The following is a 21,086-nucleotide window of genomic DNA, read 5'->3' as shown; positions in this document are numbered from 1 at the left end:
TTGCATTTTGCAAGTTCATTCACACTTTTTAACAGTCATTTTTAATTCGAAAATATATCTTCTGTATAGTATTCTAAAGGACATTGTATTGCTTGTGAATTAACTTAAATTTTTCACCAGATATTTCTTTTGTACTCAACATTAATTTAACACCTTTTCATACAAGATACCTCACATCTTAGGAAAATATTCGAGTGATCCACATCCTTTTGAAACAACTAACTATTTGTACTGTTTTGAAATGGGTGTAATTTTGTAAATGTTATCTTATTATAACTTTTCTTACAAGTGACCTCGTGTGGTTTTACCAAAATTGAATAAATATAGCCTGGAGCCCTAGAGCAGACACTATCATGCAAGCTTGTGCATTTGGCTGAAAAATCAGGCACTTGATGAATTCCGAAGAATATTTTACCTACAGAACTGAAATCTTACATCTTGACAAAGAAACCGTATATTTGTCGAACAACGCCAGGACAATGAAAGAAGTTTGTCAGTTTCCAATGTTACAAACAAGTCACAACTACAATGAATCTTTTCATTCTTCAAATAGTAGTCAAATCACTAGAATAATATTGTACTGATTTTAATATGAAATTTAGTAGAATGTTTTTTACTTGTGGTTTTTTGTGTACTTCAGGTTTGCAAAGCATCAATTTAATTCGCAGCGTTTAAAACAACTGTATAATTTTGTTTCACTTCGTATCATACAAAAAATAAATGCATATTATGAAGTTTAATAAAACAAGCAGGGGTGTGAACCGTAGTATATGGCACCAAGAACATGATTAAAAGAGTTTTTTAATGCAGGCTTGTTTGAATCTTCCCTTGTAGAAATTATATTTCCAGATTTGTCTGTTTTGATTCCAAACCTATAAAAACGGTATAAATAAAGATAATGATTATTTGCTACAAATAAAACAGTATAGCAACTAAACAAGTGTATTTTTTGAATTATAGATTATTATTTATTTCAACTAAATCAAACACCGTTAAAGAATCCCATAACTTAAAAAAACTGCATATAACAAACTAATATAATCAGGGAGAACTAGAGGTAGAAAATAAACTTTTACCTGTTAGATCACTTGGAAAGCGGCATCTGCTTAAATTGTATTCCAGTACCAGTTTCTTTAGTTCCATAAATTGTTAACCCAGGAAGAGAATGCATAGCAGGTTTAATATTACCAAACAAGTATTTTCTAGAAGTTTACACAAAATTCTCACTAACTTCAGAAAATTATAAACAACATTATTAGTAAAAATTGACCAATATATCTAACTTCATTATGGTAAACCCTTTCACTTGGTAAATGCATGCTAGTTTAATGCACTTTCTGGACCAATAACTAGAAGCTTACCCCAAAACATACCACAGCCACCTTGCCAAACAAATTTCTCGTGAAAGATTCTCTGAGTGTGATAACAAGCTAAAATCGTAAACTAACTTCAATAACAATTCAGTCTTTGATTCGGGGAGTGGGAAAGGCGTAAATTACAACAATTTATTGCCAGGATAGTTTGATGACTGGAAAAAGCAATGTTCACATACTTCTTTGCGATAAAAATTGAAAAAAAATGGTCTGATAGTGACTACAGGGATAAACTTACCAGTTAAACCGGTCAAAATGTCGCAAACGGCCCTAATAACTGAATTATCGACCAAATAGTGCCAGTCTCAGACCTATCGCCATTGTAAAAAAATGCGACTTCATCTGAGTCGGTCCGCGCGACCCCTAGTGGTGGAAACCATCCCATTGCTGCTGCAACCTAAAGTTTTAAGTTTGGGAGTTATTCTCAATTGACAAAAGTCACGGGTTTTCGTTACTTAAAAGATGTATTGCATGCTTAGCCAAGTGTTGTGCGCTATAGTTAACCGACTTCACATCACATGATTTGAAATTTCTATTTAGTGACACTCAGTTCAAACGTTTAGGCATAAGCAAATTTGTTATGACATTTAAAAAAATATGTTTGCATTATTTATGTCATTTACAAAGATCTTACGAATAACCGGTAAATATTCTTTTGGGTACCGGTAACACTAATTTACGGAATGATGAATGGTCGGAACGCTCACTAATTTAAGTGTTACGGTACTCCGTTAAAACAATTATTAAACCAACGCACAATATTTGGGTTAGGGTTGGGGTTAGCGTTTGGGTGAAGGGGGGTCAAGTGTTATTATCTTTAATAATATTACTGTTCCGACCATTCATCATTCCGTAAATTAGTGCTACCCTATTCTTTGTAACCTGGGCAACGCCGGGTATTTCGTCTAGTATAATATAAAATGCAAAATTATTAACTGAATTCAGTGACATCTGGTAACTACTGATTTCAAATGTAACTACCTTACAAATGCTAACTGCTTGCTTCACTCGCACAAACAGCACACCACCAATAATATTTGCTAATTAAATGATACACACAGCAAATTGAGGTGCAAAAACTTTTTGTTTGAACGATGCTTATAAAGAATTTGGTATTAATTTTCAGTTTATGGTATCAATTTCAATGTGTCTTAATTTGTAACACTGGAACAAGTATATAGAAGGCTATTTAGAGCAGGAGTACAGCATAAATTTAATTTGCGCACTGAACACTGGCATACTAATGAAAAATTACTGTATGGAAAGTATTCTTTAGGATAAGGATATATTTGCGTAAAGAACATTTCCTAAATGAGCAATGGCTGTTACCATTTACCAAGCACAGCAAATTTGTTTTACTTTATGTAAGAAAAGCTGGCAAATTACTAATTTTTAAGCTTAATTACCACCAAGGGGCAAAAAAATTTGCACTTCAAAAAATTGTTCGCAAGCTGCACAGCACCACTGCGCCCCACCGCTAAATTTGGGATCTTAAAAAGTAGTATAGAAATAGATACATTTTTATTCCAATAGTAATGTAAGGCAGTGGTTCGCAAACTTTTTTTGCGACGCCCTCGAAAAAGAATTTTGATTTGCGGTACACTCATCAATTTGGAATTCTACTAATTTTTACTAAAATTTGTACACTAAAGCCAATTCATTTATGGGTTTAGTTTACCAAAAGTTGCTTTTTCTGTAATAGGCTCTGTACAGTGTACAATGCAACATACCTATATCATTTACATTAATAAGCTAACAATTAACACCGCCATACAGTTAAGTTTAATGAGTTCGGCACCTTGAGATTTACAACAAACTAAGTGGTATTAATTTAATTTATAAGGCAATTCCTCACATAAATATTAACGCCTAGAAGTGGAAACCAAGGCGCTCCATCGATTTGGTACGTAGAAAGTAACGCAAAAAACGGTCAACAAATACCGCATACCGCAACGCACATTATTTGGGTTACGCTGTGGGTTTGAGTTTGGGTTGGTAGAGCATTATTTTTAATTATAAAATAATGATGTGCGTTGCCTTATGCGGCATTTGTAGACCGTTTTTTGTGTTACTTTCTACGTACCAAATGGAAAGAGCCTCGAAATCAACAACATAGCTCAATCGCGTACATTTTAACAGTAATACAAAGGTCTTTTAAAAATGTACAGTATGGTCCTAAGAAAGTGCCACGCAACTTGTGAGTCAATTTTGTAAACAGAAAACGGTTTAAATTAGGACTAGGGGTCATTAAACAACAAATTACGCCAAAAGCGTACATTTTTATAACAGGCTTAAATGGAAAAGATGATGTTTTTCTTATTATGAATCAGACCGTGACGGCTGTCGAAAGTAGAATGCGTTGCTTAAAGGCAAAAGAAAAAAGGCAAAAGTGAGAGTTTGTCCTCATGGTTATAATCTCTTTGCCCTAACTCAGTGGTTCTCAAATTGGGGTCCGCGAGACAATTTTCTGGGAATAAATCTCTTTGCCCTAACTCAGTGGTTCTCAAACTGGGGTCCGCGAGACAATTTTCTGGGAATAAGTGTTTACAGCTTGCTGTGCTGCCAGTGTGAGTTGTACGGTCGCGGTTTTAAAACTTATCGTGATTACTTCACTTAAATAAAGTGATTTCGTTAGCGTTACAATACTAAATACGACATCAACAAGCCTATCTAAGACTGTAAGTGCACCCGTCCCATCTAAACGTGTTATTTTGTGTTTATTTGTGAGTATTTTTAAGGGGACCGCGAGCAATTTAAAAAATTGCTAGGGTACCGTTGCGTATATTTTTAGAAAAAAGTTTAAAAACCACTGCCTTAACTTAACCATTTCGCAGCTAAGCAATAATAACGCACCAACCGCTTTAGAATGGTTAATCTTAGGCCTACCATATGTCCTGTTTTTTCAAGAAAACTGAATGGTCCTCCGAGGACGCTAAAAAATGCCCAAATGTCCTATTTTTTTCGAGTTAGTTGCTTATACTTTTAACAAGACTTTTAGGCGAGACATTGTCTTTATTTCCAAAAAATACTGAAGCCATGAAACATGCCGAATTGCTGGTTTAAAACAGGTTTTCCAACAAATTGCCCTATCAGCCCTACCTTCTTGATTGTTATTACAAACATTGCGCCAGAAAAGCAGCAACAGATCTAAAAAAAGCCCATTAATAAAGCAAAAGGTATGAGATTGTTAGGCCTAGCCTACGTGTTACTGTATTGTAGGCTATGCTCAGGGCCGGATTTAGATCATGAGAGGCCCTAGTTTTTTCCATTTGTGAGGCCCTCCCTATTTTTGAGCTCAGGGGTCGACAACCTTTTTCTAGTTGCGGGCCAAAACCAAACTCAGTAAGGTCTCTGCTGGCTGCACGTAAGGGTAATGAAGAATTGTGTTATTAAAATGTTAAAACAACTCTTAATCAGACGGGCCTCGGATTTAGGCAGTAAACGTTTCGCGCAGAGCTCTGTCGCGTCATAAGTAATAATTAGTGGATAATTTGGAATTTATCGTGTTGTATATTTTTACCTCGTTTGTTTTCACATAAAACCTGTATTTTATCGCTATAACGTAACCGTTTCTAACCAAAACATTCCCAGCAAAACGCGCCGTTATGTGATGACAAACATTTCCGCTGCCCTTAAAAAGGTTTTTCGTGCTACGACACGTAACCTGTTTCCGTCATGCGAAGTGTAAATATATTTATGTGTTGGCGTTTCGATGGATTTATAATCAGACTGCAACAATACCTTGAAGTAATAGTGAGGTTGATTGGTCGAGGCAAATTAGTTTAATGAGACTTGTAATCAATACCCTGCTTCAAATTGGTGCCCCGAGTGAGGATCGAAGAACTCAAATTTCACGCAAATCTATACAAGAAAAGTCGTCGAACGAAGCTCAAAGGAAAGATGTGCCTTAATCTGTACGACCCACCTACAAACGACCGTCTGAAATCTATTGTTTTTGGAACCTGCAAGAAGCTAGCTGTTGGAAGAATTGATCTCGTCGAAAGATACGTCGAAATACGCTCCAAATCGTCAGCAAAGCATTTGCTTGGAATACGGAATACTAAATATAAACAAGCGTTGCCTATGAACGACAGCACCGCTCGGAATTATGGAAACTGCAATTGAACATGGATTTCACAATAACTGATTCTGCCTAGTTTATCAGGTGAAAAGCTATTATACTTTTGAACATATTTAAAAATAAATAAGTAAAATTATCGACTGAAAGGTCTGTAAGTTTCTTTTATGTGACTTTTTGTTAAACCATTATGTATCGCATTTCGTAAATTATGTATAGTCTATATGTATGAAGTCTAAGCTTATAAACGTCGATCGCAGGATCTTTTGATAAATTTTAAAAGAGCTTAATTTTTGTGCTTGGAGCTCAATAGTTTGAAATCAACGCGTTAAACTTGAGAATCCCGACTTAATTTTGTTGTGCACGAAATAATTTCGTGTTAAATTTCCGAATTCTTTTAAACATTTGGTACGTTTTGGGTTTTTGCCTGTTTTTCTCTCATCACGCAGCCGCGTTTACACACGAGTTTAGATACCTTGTATGAAAAAGCATAATGATTTATCCACACGCGAAACATTAGCTTTCAAATCACACTTTAGGAACACCCCATTTTCTGCCTTTTGTTGAAAGCAATAGTGAATAAGCAACAACTTCAAAGCGTATTTTCTTGTGATGCGTCGTTATTTTAAAACTTACATTGAACGAATTGTGCAAACTAAAAAAAAAATGAAAATTTATAAGGTGATGTTGCTCAATGTTAAAAATCAATAGAATTTAATTCCGAACAAATAACTGCCCCTCCTTTCTTTTGTCTTCACAGTTTCACGTTTTTCACCATGTATGACGATAGGACGTGAGCTAAACAAAGAGACAACAACAAAACGCCTGTCGTTCGTTGACTTATCGACAGAAGAAAACATCTTGTTGTTGAACGTGTTGCTAAAAGCTACAACTCGAATCGTGTTAAGCACTTTCTAACAAAAGTCAATTGTGTTCGGGTATATTGCGAAAATCAGCCGCCGTGCACAATTTTGTGTGCGAGTATTTGTCGCGTCATAAGTAATAATAAGTGGATAATTTGGAATTTATCGTATTGTATATTTTTACCTCGTTTGTTTTCACATAAAACCTGTCTTTTATCGCTATAACGTAACCTTGCTAACCAAAACATTCCCAGCAAAACGCGCCGTTATGTGATGACAAACATTTCCGCTGCCCTAAAAAAGGTTTTTCGTGCTATGACACGTAACCTGTTTCCGTCATGCGAAGTGTAAATATATTTATGTGTTGGCGTTTCGATTAGCCAGTTGGACGCCAGTTAATACACAAAAAGGTTGTGTTGCTCGCCGGCTTCTGGCTGGCTTGCTAAACACCAGCCTACAAACACTGTGTGGATTTATAATCAGACTACAACAATACCTTGAAGTAATAGTGAGGTTGATTGGTCGAGGCAAATTAGTTTAATGAGACTTGTAATCAATACCCTGCTTCAGCTCGACAAAAAAGCGTTTGTTTAGTTTAAAATTCGAGTCAACACGTCGTCATCCATACTATAATAAAAAGTGTAATAAAACTACTTTGAAGAAACGCCATAACTTTATTGGTTAATCTAGTTCGAAAGTATTTTGTCCGGGCGTTCCTGGCGAGCCAAACGAGCGCGATTTTTTTTTTTGGTATACCGACATTTCTTTTCAATTTCTTGCAAGTTTTTATCACCTTGTCGAAAATAATAAAACAAAACAAATATATAAAGAAAAATTTTCGCAATTGCGTAGTTATAAAGTATTTCAAATTGACTCGTGTCTAGTTTTTCAAATCGGCAGCGGGCCGGATGAATTACATTGGCGGGCCGTAGGTTGCCGACCCCTAAACTAAACGCAGGTTAGCAATATCAAGATGTCTAATAATAAGATAAGTCGATAACATTAGTAAACTTCAGTTGATAAAACGTCTAATTTACCACATTAACAGTAAGCAACACAATGTCTATTAATTATTTGAGCAACATGCCAACTACCGATACTGTTTTTTGCATAGAAGACAACGGTACTTTAACTTAGAAGTTTCCAGCAGAATGCGCGTAATAATGACGGTTTACAACGTGGTTGAAACCAGTTGTGTATAGAATTTTCTACCCTGAAAAGCTTGATATATAGGCCTACATACTTTAGGTAGGGTTTAAATTTGTCAAGTTTTAAAAAAAATTACAAACTTGAAACCAAATTTCGATGCCCCTCTGGACGTTGAAGCCCTAGGCTTCAGCCTGCCTAGCCTATTGGTAAATCCGGCTTTGGCTATGTTCTTATTTCTTACAGAAGCTTGTCTAGTTAGTCCATAACAGCGGTTCTTAAGCGGGGGACGCGCCCCCTAGGGGGGCGCCAAGCATTTCTTAGGGGGACACGAGCTCTAAGTTAATATTTAATTTTTTAGCAATGATTCTAATGGTTTTGTTGGGTTGTACACCACTCCTACAGCTCTGTACAAACTCCGTTTTTGTCAACTTTAACATGGAAACTGAAAAAAAGATCTTAGGTTTTCTGCTTTTGTTCATTTTTTTAGCACAAAGTCTCTTTGAGTACTATTGCATGTTTTCACAACATCTAAGGCAGTGTTTCTTAATCAGGTGAATGTTTCACCCCAGGGTGAATAAAATTTTTGCAGGGGTGAAGTAAACCGTCAGAAATGGATGATAGCTTGGTATTTCCGGGTGTTTAACCTGTTCAGTGAACAGGTGAGAAAGAAACAAGTCATTTTGTGCTATTATATATCGACGAGATAGTTTTATCATATTATGAGACAAGGGTAAATAAAATCTGTAGATAGATGCTAGGGGTGAACAAAACCAAAAAAGTTTAAGAAGCACCGATCTAAGGTATAACGACCCTATCTAATAACAATTTGCCAAATTATAGATATGTATAGGCCTACGATGAAAGTTATTCACCGTTCGAACTATGTTTTAATCTTATTTTATATAAGATGACAGGCTAGCAACAGGGGGACTCAAACTTTTTTGCGCAAATCGATAATGTTTTTGCAATATTGCCGTTGTATTGTATGTCGTCACATCTTTTGAAACACGATAACGCATGTTTAATTTTTGCGCTTGACATCACAGTTTTGCAACTGTCGAGTAACTCACTACACAACACGTTTGTCAAAATCAGCTCGTTCACGAGCAATTTGTTGTGTGCCCAATGAGAAAAGCCTCCTGAATTTACAGTTTAGCGCCAATTCAATCAATTAAACTTGATTTTTTTCTCGCTTCGCGCGACCGAAAACACTTTTCACTCTTTTCAAGTTGTCTCAGTGATATATGTTTCGTAGCGGTTCGCATGGCATTGGAAAATTACCAAAGGGGCCAGTGGCGTAGCCGGCCGAAAATTTTTTGGGGGGCCAAAAAGTTTGGACTTTTTTGTTTAGCTTTTGTCATTTTATTAACTCCTGTAACGAACACAAAAACAATGCTAGCAAACTTTTTCGAGCAGCAACTGAACGAGCGTTAAAACGCAATGCCCAAAAACTGTCTAAAAGTAGTAAAACTACTGTACATTAATGGATAGCAAATTAATATTAACTATATCGTTTGTGACGTGTAGAGGTCCCACCGTCTGTATTTGTTATTTACTGTGTTCGTTGTGCGTGTGCCAAATGCCTGTTTAAGTCGTTCTGGTATATTTCCTTTCCCTGGATCCTGCTCGTTAACTGGCCAGTTTTAATCCTCAACGCATTCGCTTTGAATGCAACGTTAGTCGTGTCCTTTCTACTGCAAGACAGTCAACAATGCACGCCTTACTGGCAACACGTGTTTTTACTGCGCTGTAAGCTCTTTATTGAAAGCGAGCTATGCTAAATTATGTGAATGTACAATAAATCTATAAGCGACCTGACAGTATGCTCTTCAAATTACAATGGCAGTTTGTTTTAGTTTCGATTTAGTGGAGTCAGATAGCACGGTGGTCATGTCTCACCTGTTGAAATATACATTGCAGACCACGACTGAGATATGAACATGCAAATAAATCCTTCTGAATAAAATTTTATGCATACTGTCAGGTTGCATAGAAAGTATGAATTAATTTGGTTTGCTAGCGCAGTTTTCTCGTTTGTAAGTCTTTTTAAGCTACGCCGATCGGTTATGATTTGTTGAAACGTTTGTTGACAAGTTTATGTCAGCGTTATTGCTTGTTAAATTGATATTTGATTAGACGTATGCAGAGAAAAATCGTTTGACGCTTTAAATTAGTGGTTAGGCAAGACTGTTATAGTTATTGTTGCGAAATTATGTCCCTTTTTAGTAAAGTTTTTAAGGTGAAAATATTACGATCGAGGTTGACTGTGAACACCTCTCGTGATATCTAATCTCAAAACCTATAAACGGATAGATTCTATCTCAACCAGCACTTACAGAAGTCGTTACTTCAAAAGTGTCTAAGCCACAGTGGCTATTGTCTCTGGTCACGTGTTATAGTGATTGATGTTTTATATCTCACCCAAAATAACCCGACCACTTTGTCAAAAATCCCTGCGTCACTTAACCGTTATGTTTCATTATAGAAGGAAAACAGAGCAGAAGGCCAAACCTTGTTGCCAATTCAAAACATAACGCGAGATTTATCTCATTTGTGACTGCAAGCGAGCATGCTCTGGGTATTATAAACCCATGATTTTGAAGGCTTTTGATGCCTCATTTACCTTTCAGATGGTGTGAGATAACCGTCATGTAGCCCACATGAAGTTACTAGCATGCAGAGAGTAACTTTCTAGAATAAACTTTTGCGCCAAGGTTATTATGTCTGCTATTTAGGGAACCCATTTAATGTGGGCTAGGCGATGTAATTTGTTTTCGCGTTTCTGAGATTAACACCTTACCCCTTTTAATTGGTATTCTAGCGCAAAAGACTCAACTAACGGCAGATTTGCGATTTGAAATTAGAATTGCGTTTTAAGACGGTCATTTTCTGCATTATAGGCTATTCAAAAGTGTTTTGCATTGTTTGTTTGTTGTGCCTTTTAAGTACCATTTCAGACGTTACACCGTGTCGTACAATCAGCAGCTACCCCTGGAATTGTCCGTTGGCCGCCAAAAAAAGGAATTCATGATACCTCTTCGCTCTATTGAACACCACGATTCCCAACACGTGCTGCTTCCATATTGCATGAATGTCCGACGTTCTGCTGTTGCTGGTCGACTCGTGATCGGATCCTGGGAAGATTTTAAAGAAGAAGCGCGGCCCAACGAACTGCTCGGAACCTTTTTCGTGTTCCAGGGAGGAGGGAAATGATGTAGAGGTCCCACGGTCTGTATTTGTTATTTACTGTGTTCGTTGTGCGTGTGCCAAATGCCTGTTTTAGTCGTTCTGGTATATTTCCTTTCCCTGCATCCTGCTCGTTAACTGGCCAGTTTTAATCCTTAACGCATTCGCTTTGAATGCAACGTTAGTCGTGTCCTTTCTACTGCAAGACAGTCAACAATGCACGCCTTACTGGCAACACGTGTTTTTACTGCGCTGTAAGCTCTTTTATTGAAAGCGAGCTATGCTAAATTATGTAAATGTACAATGAATCTATAAGCGACCTGACAGTATGCTCTTTAAATTACAATGGCAGTTTGTTTTAGTTTCGATTTAGTGGAGTCAGATAGCACGGTGGTCATGTCCCCCTGTTGAAATATACAGACGTAACAATGCATGACAATTAAAGGTGTTGTATGTTTGTGATCGAATGTTATGGTACTGCTCATAAATGCTAAAAAAACAAATTATTAAGAATAAATTTTGGGGGGGCCATGGCCCCTCAGACCCCCCCCCCCCCCTGGCTACGCCTATGAAAGGGGCGCGGCTGAAAAAAGGTTAAGAACCACTGGTCTAGCATACAAGCGGTTTTCAGCAGATGCTTTCATTTTTCTTTTATTATTCTTTAAATTTAGATAACCATAAAGTAAAATAAGCTATAAATTATAATATAAAGAGGAAAACTCTGTTTACTGATGAGCTACGCCAGAAGTATCCTTGTTTTAAACAGGACGTATTAATTTCGAAGCTGAATGCATTACTCGTGGATATGGCACTTTTTTCTCAAACGTAACAATTCTACTTTCGTTTTATTTGCAGCAAAAAAATGTCCTCTTTTTGGGTGCTGAAAATATGGTAGCCCTAGTTAATCTCCAATTTCACTTTAGTTTAAAATTTAAAAACATTTGTTGTATGTTTAACTAAGCCTACTATTGTTACTGGTAGTTTCGTTTTAAAATTGCCCTGATTGAGATTGCAATTGAGCAGTTTTAAATGGATTCGGGCTTGCCGTGATCAGTTATGAATAGGGCCATTTTTATATTAACCTAAAAAAAAAAATTTTAACTTTATCTTTATCAAATTTTAGCTTGTTTGTAGAGGCTACAGTTCTTCCTTGAATTGATGCCAGTTACCCAAACGTAATATTTTGTCGATTTAAGACCCAAACGTAATATTTTGTCGCAAAGTCAAGTTGTTTTATCGATTATAAAAAGTGCATCCGGTTTTTTGGCGATAGATTTAGCTTGCTTTGGCATTTTTGTATTACAGAATGTCAGTAGACTATTTCTAAAATCCAAATTGTTGATATTCGAAAAGACCACGTTTATGAAGATAAAGTGTTTTATAACAATTATTTAAATACGTAACAATAAATAAACTAGATGGCAGTCGTTAGCTACAAAGTGCTAAAACGCAATATTTCAGGTTTTTACCCCCCAAGCAAAGGCCCCTGGGGGTGCAGCCTCATAAACTTTTACAAAGCACCTACAAACCACTCTACGCCATGTCAATTTGAAGGTTCTACGATGTCTACTTTTTCTATAAAGCTTCGGACAAAAATCGGTCTGAAACATACCATAGGAAACCATAGGAAACCAAAAAAGAACTAGACGGGGGTGCGGTTGTTGTATATTTTGTCAGGGGGTGTATTTTCAGGCATTAGTGTTTATTTTCAATTTTTATATTTTCCTTAACTTGTTTCTGCAAGCAAAAACAGATATGGGCCGAAAAATTCCCCACTTAACTTATGCCTTTGATGCGAAAGGGATTCAAATATGGCGTAGATTTTGGGAAATGATCGAAACATATATTTGATAAATAGAATTTACGTAGATAGTGTGTATGGCCATTTTATTACATTTTGGCCAGCTTACGTGTTTGAAAAGCAAATATTATCATTCTCCTAAAGACTTAAAATGGTTTAACGCCTATGGTTTGCTATACTTTTGCAAACTTTTAGTCGGTATTTTTTTACCATGGCTTGGGCCGAGCAATCACTGTTAAAACAGACTTTAAATCTGTAGTTTTAAACAATATGAAACACTCTATTATGTGCCTAATACGCAAACCATTAAATCGAAAGTTTTGCTAGTTGTTTAGGCCTGATGTTGGTAGGTTGGTTGGAGCAACATGCACAACAGGTGCTAACAGAGAGGCGTACACTGCCTTAAGATTTCGCATTTAAATTTGCAGCGGAAACTTGATTATTAGGCGAAGCTTATCGCAAAGTAATTGGTCGCCCGAAAAAATGCTGACGCTGCATTTAAAGCAAGCATTATAAATGTGTCACCGATATTCTGCTTTGAACATCTCTACTCGCAATGCTTCCCTCCGTTAATTGTACGGTGGGTGAAACTTTATTCACGGCCTTACCTCTTTGTGTATTACCACGACAATATGATGAAATACGATTTGGAGAATACTTGAAAAAATCGTATTTGGAGAATATTTGCTGTTTGCACCTGTATAATATGTTACTCCAATCCAACATATCAACACACAATTTTAAGTTGTGTAGGCCTGGTGTTGATATGTTGGATAAGAGTTGCCACCAGATTTCGCATTTAAATTTGCAGCGGTAAAATAAGTTATTTCTTAAGAGCATTAAGTAATTTTACTAAAGAGAAGCCTCTTTTTAAAATGCAAGTCGCCCGAGCCCAGTGTTGGACGTGCCACTTCACACAATGAAAGTCTCACGCGCGGGACAATAAAGCACAGCAGGCGGTGAGTCGCTTCGTCACTTCACAAGCTGGACAAAGCAAGCGAATGTGAGCGAATTCTGTATGAAAGTTTTTCTGTTGCTAGATGGCAGTCGTTAGCTAGAAAGAGCTAAAACGCAATATTTCAGGTTTTTGCCCCCCAAGCAAAGGCCCCTGGGGGTGCAGCCTCATAAACTTCTACAAAGCACCTACATACCACTCTACGCCATGTCTGAAAATTTGAAGGTTTTACGATGTCTACTTTTTCTATAAAGCTTCGGACAAAAATCGGTCTGAAATATACCACAGGAAACCATAGGAAACCATAGGAAACCATAGGAAACCATAGGAAACCATAGGAAACCATAGGAAACCATAGGAAACCATAGGAAACCATAGGAAACCATAGGAAACCATAGGAAACTATAGGAAACCATAGGAAACCAAAAAAGAATTACGGCAAAAACAAGATATGTCCCGAAAACAAATTTTCGGCCCATATAAATAGCGGCAAAAACAAGATATGTCCCGAAAATAAATTTTCGGCCCATATAACTAGACGGGGGTGCGGTTGTTGTATATTTTGTCAGGGGGTATATTTTCAGGGCTTAGTGTTTATTTTCAATTTTTACTTTATTTTATTTTTTTTATTTTATTTTATTTATTTATTTTTTTTAATATTTTGTATTGTGTACTTTATATTATATATTTTGTTTTTTATTTTCCTTAACTTGTTTCGGCAAGCAAAAACAGATATGGGCCGAAAACTTCCCACTTAAAATATGCCTTTGATGCGAAAGGGGTTCAAATACGGCGTAGAATTTGGGGAATGATCGAAACATATATTTGATAAATATAATTTACGTAGATAATGCGTATGGTCATTTTATTAAATTTTGACCAGCTTACGTGTTTGAAAAGCAAATATTATCATTCTCTTAAAGACTAAAAATGGTTTAACGCCTATGGTTTGCTATACTTTTGCAAACTTTTAGTCGGTAATTTTTTACCATGGCTTGGGCCGAGCAATCACTGTTAAAACAGGCTTTAAATCTGTAGTTTTAAACAATATGAAAAACACTATTATGTTCTCAATACGCAAACTATTAAATCGAAAGTTTTGCTAGATGTTTAGGCCTGATGTTAGTAGTATGCTGGTTGGAGCAAGATGCACGACAGGTGCTAACAGAGAGGCGTAGACTGCCTTAAGATTTCGCATTTAAATTTGCGGTGGTAAATACACCTTATTGACACTTAATTATTAGGCGAAGATTATCGCGAAGTAATTTGTCGCCCGAAAAAAAAACTAACGCCGCATTGAAAGCAAGCATTATAAATGAGTCGCCGATATTCTGCTTTGAACATCTCTACTCGCAATGCTTCCCTCCGTTAATTGTACGGTGGGTGAAACTTTATTCACGGCCTTACCTCTTTGTGTATTACCGCGACAATACGATGAAATACGATTTGGAGAATATTGGAAAAATCGTATTTGGAGAATATTTGCTATTTGCACCTGTATAGTATGTTACTCCAATCCAACATATCAACACACAATTTTAAGTTGTGTAGGCCTGGTGTTGATATGTTGGATTAGAGTTGCCACCAGATTTCGCATTTAAATTTGCGGCGGTAAAATAAGTTGTTTCTTAACAGCATTAAGTAATTTTACTAAAGAGAAGCTTCGTTTTAAAATGCAAGTCGCACGAGCCCAGTTTAGGACGTGCCACTTCGCACAATGAAAGTCTCACGCGCGGGACAATAAAGCGCGTGCAGTCGCTTCGTCATTTCACAAGCTGGACAAAGCAAGCGAATATGAACGAATTCTGTATGGAAGTTTTTCTGCTGCTAGATGGCAGTCGTTAGCTACAGAGAACTAAAACGCAATATTTCAGGTTTTTGCCCCCCAGTCAAAGGCACCTAGGGGTGCAGCCTCATAAACCTCGACATTGCACCTTCATACCACTCTACGCCATGTCTGTAAATTTGAAAGTTCTACGATGTATACTTTTTCTATAAAGCTTCGGACAAAAATCGGTCTGAAACATTTTCGGGCAAAAACAAGATATGTCCCGAAAATAAATTTTCGGCCCATATAAAAAAAAATGGACAATTTGCGATAAAAGTTATCGCTGATCTAAGTGAGCATTGTGACATTTTGACTGCTTTTATGGGTTAATATATTTTAATTTTCTCAGTTCCTGATTTACAATGCTTCCACGACGATTTTTACAAAAATTACTCTCAAGAAACACAAAAACTTTGTAAAAGGCCATAATTTGACAAATTTTGACTTTATTGAGAATTTTGACTTTATTGTAAATTTTAACTTTATTTTAACCTATAAACTTTTTAGAAAAAGTCCCCTAGGTGCTGAAAACAACTTTATTCTTAGATTCGTGGACAGACGATGTCCTTAAAAAATTTTAACTTTTTTGACTTTTGCGGGCCCTAGTTATGAATATTAATATCGATTATATCAACGTTTTAAAAACCCTTTCCCCATATACAAGTTTGAGATTACCGGAAAGGCATTTTCATGCGCAGCCCGAATTTGTTAGTTAAAATCTCGAATCAAGCATTTCTTGTTTTTCTATTGCAATTTTATATTAATATTTTTTCATTCCGTTAATTTATTTTTAATTTGTAAAATATAGATCGTTGTTAGTATTGTTATAATTTTTTTTTAATTTTAACATATATAGAATTATTTGACGCTGGTCTCCAATCCTACTACCCAGTCCGGAAAGTAGGGCAGATTACGCCGATATCTCGCGGGTACACGGCCGAAAAAATTAGGCGACCGGGTGCAACAAAGGTGCATTTCAAATTTCCGGGTGCACTTTATGATTTTTCGATGCACTCTGTATTGCATAAATTGCACCGTGAACATATGCCGCACAAGCGCTTTACATATTTGGTGTGTAGTTCAGATATTTTCGTGGTGCACTTACAAATGTTGAAAAAAACTTGAGGATGCACTTGCCATACTTTACACAGTGGCCTACCACAACGCACATTATTTGGGTTAGGGTGCGGATTAGCGTTTGGGTTAGGGTGGCTTATGCGATACTATTACATAATGAATATAACAAAACCCACATCAAAAACGGTAACTCGCACACTTAACCCAAATATTACGCATTGATTTGTAAAGTGTGGTAGGATTTTAGACAAGCGTCATTTATTTTGGATATATTTGTAAGTTAATTCACGGCATTTGTGTTTTAAACAACAAAGGCATTTATATACATACATTTTTTCTTTTTCCCTTTTTTTCTTTCTCTTTTGTATTGAGTAATAAAAACCCGATCCGTTGAAATTAGTGCAGTTATATTAAAAGGGTCTACGTCAATTAAGGCATCCAAAGGATCAAAAAGTCTTGACCTTTAGACTTTGTGGTCTTAATTTCTAACGGATCGGGTGCTTAAGTCACTCTTTTCAAGTGACTTTTCGTAGACAATTAGGACGTCACGATACCTGTGACCGATATACACTCATTCCACTGATATGTGACCACGACGCCAATATCGAGCGGGTTAAGCGATTCTCATTTCATTCTACTTTATGGTATTCTACTTGATACGGTTTTTTAGTAGCGGCTTGAATCACCGTCAGGGCCGGATTTAGATGAGAGGCCCCCGGCTTTTCCATTTGTGAGGCCCCTCCCTATTTTTGAGATCAGAATTTCTCTCTTAACAGCATCACATGCCACTGCTTAATGTTAAAAATATGAGTGCATTAAACTCTTCGTTCTTTTCATTTTCGACATTCATGGGTGAAAATTTTTAATTAAAAGAATAAAAATTCAGTAAGGAGGTTTTGCTTTTAATTTTAATTTCTTTGATCAAACAACCGTTACAGTAATTGTAAAGTTTATTTACGAGGACATTTAAGGTTAAAAAAATTATGAAATAAGATTATTGTTTCTAGACCAGGGGGTCGACAACCTTTTTCTAGTCGCGGGCCAAAACCAAACTCAGAAAGGTCTCTGCGGGCCGCACGTAAATAAAGAATTGTGTTATTAGAATGTTAGAACAACTCTGAATCAGGCGGGCCTCGGATTTAGGCAGTAAACTGTTGGCGCAGAGCTCAAAAAAGCATTTGTTTGGTTTAAAATTCGAGTCAACACGTCGTCATTCATACTATAATTAAAAGTGTAATAAAACTACTTTGAAGAAACGCCATAACTTTATTGGTTAATCTAGTTCGAAAGTATGTTTTAACCTTTATAAGTCCGGGCTTTCCTGGCGAGCAAAGCGACCGCGATTTTTTTGGTTTACCGACATTTATCTTCAATTTCTTGCAAGTTTTTATGACCTTGCAAAAAAAAGTATTTTAAATGGACTCGTGTATCGGCAGCGGGCCGGATGAATTACATTGACCGGCCGTTCCGGCCCGCGGCCCGTAGGATGCCGACCCCTGATCTAGACGCAGGTTAGCAATACCAAGACGTCTAATAAATAAGATAAGTCGATGACATTAGTAAATTTTACCACATTAACAGTAAGCAACACAATGTCTAAAAGTTATTTCAGAAACATGTCAACTACTGATACTGTTTTTTGCAGAGAAGACTACGGTACTTTAACATAGAAGCTTTCAGCAGAATGCGCGTAATAGTTGCCTCCTATTACCGTTATATTGTGTTGATTATTGCCGTTTTGCTATATTACAAATCTGTTATTATTGCGGCTGGCCTTGTTTAATTTACCGATTTTGTATTGAAACAATTTTGAGGCTCTTTGGTGCTTGTATTTTCTGCACATGGCTCTTCCATTGAATACATTTGCCCACCCCTGGTATAGAACTTTCTACTCTGAAAAGCTTGATATAGGCCTGTACATAGGCTTGCCATACGTCCCGGTTTTAAAGCCTTGTCCCGCTGTCCCGCCCGGTTAACCAATTTGTCCCGGATTTTTTCATTTAAGATTTACAAAAAAAAAAATTGTAAAAACTCTTGAGTTAGCCATTTAGCAGCTCTTTTCACTTTTCATTTTTGTTTTTTTTACCTTTTTTTTGTAAGTGATACTTTTTACTTTTCATTTTTGTTTGGTAAAGCTGTCAAGCAAATTTTATTAATTATTTTCCAGATGGTGTTATGCAATATTTTTCTGGGCGTGAGGTTGCTAGGGCTAGTTCCTTTTTTGTTTGTGGTGAGTAAAAAATGTAAGTGAATATTGTCCGGCGAGTGCTGGGAGATATCTTTTTGAGGAAGGTAAGCTATCGCCGTCCCAAACCGGTCACCGATAAGCAATTTTTATTTTCAAGGATTTTTTGCACGTATGACGCAGTTTGGTGCTGGTATTATTTGCTTGAATATTACGCAAGTCTAAACAATTGCTGATTCAACTTAAAGTTTAACGTTTGTTAGTAATTCTGGACCGATAAATGTCGCGGGTTTTCAGCATTACAAATGAAATTGAAGTCATAAAATACTAATTGCCTTAATACAAATAAGTTTTAATGTTTCCAACTTAAGACTTGAACTTCTTGATGTCTGTTACCGCGCATAATGTAGGTAGAGTTCGCAAAATTTCGCATTTGATGCGGCGGTTTAAATTTAACCAATTTTCAGTTCCAAACGAGATTTTACTCACGTTGGACGTAAGACATACCAGGGATTACGCATCTACTTGAAGGTTTTACGTTTGTGAGTGGTTCCAAAATTGCTTTTCGGTTACCACTTTGTTGCATTGTATAAAAAAACTGTGTAGAGATATTAATTTAATCTCACAAGACGAAGAATTGAATTTGTTTCTTTAAAAATTGCTTTTTCGTTACATACTTTGTTGCATTGTATAAAAAAACTTTAATAGCAATTACCAGCGAGGAAATAAAAATCAAATTAGGTATATTGCCGTAATTAAAATTAATTACTTCTATAGGTTTAAGAACTTCTTGAAGTATGTTACCGCGCAAAATTTAGGTAGAGTTCGCGAAACATCGCATTTAACCCGATGGTTTTAATCGTAACCAATCTTCAGTTTCACACGAGATTTTACTTTCATTGGACGAAGTATGGTACCAGGATTACGTATTTGCTGCATATCACGCAATTCGAACAATGGCTGCTATACAGCATAAGGTTTTAACTATCGATATATGTCACTGGTTTTCGTTACGTAAAAGATGTTTGACGTACTTAGCCGTTGGGTATTTAGTCGTTTAATTTCAAATAAGAACACATTATTTGCAATTTTGTTTCAACAAAATGTAAAATTTTAGTTTGCGAAAACGAACAATTACATGTCTCACAGTCACGCGGATAAATGCGATAATTATAACACGCCATCCGATTAAATGCTGATTCCACACAGGCCAAAGAACGTGACTCCATTTGTGGGGAATCATTTAGTTAACCCATTTCAGCAAAAAAAAATAGTCAAGGGACGACCAACATATCTGCTGTATAACCATAAACGTTTAGAGAGAAGTTAAAATGTTTTATTTAGAAAAAATTAAATTGGAAGGTTGGTTTTCATGGGTGGTTAATTGGAAGGGACAGTCCTGGTTTTAAGGCCTTGTCCCGGTGTCCCGCCCGATTAACCAATTTGTCCCGGATTTTCCAATTTGAAATTTACAAAAAAAAAATCAAAAAATGTAAAACTCTTGAGATAGCCATTTAGCAAAAACTAAGTAGCCTAATATTTACTCTTCATTTTTGGTTTGTAAGGCTGTCAAGCAATTTTTTTTTTTTTACATAAATCATCGACACAATTGCAAGCTTGACGTCGAGTGTTGCGAAACTTTTTGCGAATAGCAAGTATTAACGTGTAAGCAAAAATGCGTTACAATTGGTCAAAGAAGATTTAACACTACAAGTTTGAGTTTAACTAAAAAAATCAAAATAGTGACACGGGTTTTGCAATACCACGACATTGTTACAGACTTATGCTCGTGGCCCCCCAATGACAGCTCCGTGGCCCCCCAGGGGGGCCGAGGGCCACGTTTGAGAAACCCTGCCCTAGGCTATTCCATTTTTGAGCCCCCCCCCTCATTTTTGAGCTTAGAAATTCTCTCTAAACAACGTCACATGTCATTGCTTAATGTTAAAAATATGAGTGAATTAAACTCTTTGTTCTTTTCATTTTCCACATTCATAGGTGCAATTTTTTAATTAAAAGAATAAAAATTTAGTTAAGGCAGTTTTGCTCTTTTTTAATTTCTTTAAACAAACAACCATTACAATAAATGTAGAGTTTATTTACGAGGATTTACGTAAGAAATAGTTACAGCCATGAAATAGAGTAAGACTAGGCTACGCTTTCGTCAAAGCAAAATCAAGAAAAAGTTTCATCAAAAATTAACTGTTTGTTTAAGTTTGTCACTCTCAATGTGCGGACAAGCTTTCTTGAGACATTGTCGATATCAGTTTATGTGTGATGCTTTTGAGCCTTAAGAAAGAAGCACTCTCTCCTGAGCAGATAGTGACCATCAAGCTAAGAAACAGTCTTAATATTGCCTCCACATTAGGAAAGGCATTGTTAATTTTTTCCTTACACATAATTTCATAAAGGTCTCCATGAGACAAGGAAATAGATTGGTCTTCTGTACCGGTAAGCCCTTGGATTTGTGTTTGTCTCACGTACAAATAAAAATGTATAAGTTCATCAGTCGGGTGATTATTTTTTGACCAAAAAAATTAGAAATTTTGACCAATTTTGACCTAAAAATAATGTATTTTGACAAAACTTTGACC

Source organism: Ascidiella aspersa, chromosome 6 (genome assembly GCF_963924565.1).
Source record: "Ascidiella aspersa chromosome 6, kaAscAspe10.2, whole genome shotgun sequence".
Taxonomy (NCBI): Eukaryota; Metazoa; Chordata; class Ascidiacea; order Phlebobranchia; family Ascidiidae; genus Ascidiella; species Ascidiella aspersa.
Note: the sequence above shows the minus strand (reverse complement) of the source record.